This window comes from Propithecus coquereli, unplaced genomic scaffold (genome assembly GCF_000956105.1).
Source record: "Propithecus coquereli isolate 6110/MARCELLA unplaced genomic scaffold, Pcoq_1.0 Scaffold221, whole genome shotgun sequence".
Classification (NCBI taxonomy): Eukaryota; Metazoa; Chordata; class Mammalia; order Primates; family Indriidae; genus Propithecus; species Propithecus coquereli.
The window spans coordinates 2479219-2480812 of NW_012147301.1; the positions used below are offsets into that span (position 1 = coordinate 2479219).

Consider the following 1594-nt stretch of genomic DNA (forward strand, 5'->3'; position numbering starts at 1 on the left):
CAGCTGTTGAGCACTTGAAGTGTGACTAGTTTGGGGTGTGCCATTACATAGGTGGCTCACATGTTTCTATTGGATAGCACTGATATAGAAGCTCAATCACATTTAGGTTGGAATTTTCTGGCAAGAATACTTCACAGATGTGATGTGCCCTTTCATTCAGGAGGCACTAATGTCTGGTTGTCTCTTTTTGTGATATTAGCAGCCACTGATGAGACCTAGAATCATGGATTCACTGGGGGATTGAAAAATAGAGTCTGTCATTCTTCAGTTATTAGCTGGAATCCTAAAAAGAGAAACTTTCCCTCATCAACTATGTGATTATCCTGGAGTACAATTTATATAGAAAAAGCAAGAGATAAATACTTGGCTCCCTTTATTTATTAGTTTAAAATAATGACCTGGTTCCCTACCATCCTCTAAAGGTAGCCAGTGAGTTTTGTTTTTAAGTATCGTTGTGAGTTTGGATCTTATATTTTTTCTGTTCATTGTTATCTTTATTGATTGTCTTATCTTTGGCCAATGGGAGCCTCTTCAGCTAAGCTCCTGAGATCCCACCCAATCCCAGTATTCTGTCCCAAGCTTCTCACATACATTTCCTCCCCCAGACCTGGAATCTATCATTTCTCCAACAAGTCCTGATTACTCTTCAGTGGAAAAGGTATTTATAAGACTACAGCCTGCATGATAGGAGAGCTTGTTATTGTTGCTCGATTCTTGTTCTTTTCAGTTAACAGAACCAGGAACTCCAATAGTGTTGAGCTTTCAGCCCTTTTCTAAATCATGTATTTTTTATACATTTACTTACATTCTTCATATATGGAACATGAATGAATGAAAATAGAGAAATAAAATCATTCATAGACTAACCAGAACGTTAACCAATTATTTGTTGATTCATCATATCCTATATGCAAGACTATTATTTCCTAGGAGAAGAGACCTTGGACTTAGGAAAAACTCTAACAAAAGCATGTATTTTTAATAAATTAGGCAAATACAGGAGAGATTCGAAAGCTATGAGAGAAATAGATTAGTTATATGTTAAATACTAAGGGTACTAAGCCCAAGTAGCTGAGTTTATGACGTCAAAGAATTTGCTGCCACAAGCCAACCAAGTTAATCACTCTAAAACCATTCATGTTCCTATGTCCACGTGACGTTTGTAACAAGAAGCTTAGCTAGGATTATACCATCTGTTGTAGCAATTCACTTCTACGTGCTTTGTCCACAGGGAAGTTCTGGCAATTACAAGGTAAGTATGAAGTATATCTTGTTCCATTTAAATAAGTATAATATGCTATATAGAAACAGAATGTGAATGCTATGAAGTATTAGTAGTGATTTGGGGAATAGTGATTAAATGAGACATTGCCAACTAAAAATGTTTTTAATGCTTAGAACCAATAAACTATTCCCATATAATGAGCTACTTACCTTTGTGTAAATCCACACAGTAGTTCCTGACTTGCCACATCTGGCCACCCATGAAGAATTTGTTTCCAATGAAGATTCCATTTGCCTTTTGAAATAAACTTGGTTTCTTATAGTCCCTGAAGCAAAGATTGAGGTCTTCGAGGCAATAGACACTTTGCTC

General features: G+C 36.3%; 1 protein-coding gene across 1 annotated transcript in view; it reads left to right on the top strand.

Annotated features, from left to right (window-relative positions):
- The first annotated feature begins 1218 nt into the window (after positions 1-1218).
- The window catches only part of UBAP1L (ubiquitin associated protein 1-like), a 29706-nt gene continuing 29330 nt past the window's right edge, over positions 1219-1594 (top strand). The window contains exon 1 of the mRNA XM_012644850.1: positions 1219-1252. The gene's annotated coding sequence lies outside the window, so the exon portion shown is untranslated. The remainder of the gene's footprint in view (positions 1253-1594) is intronic.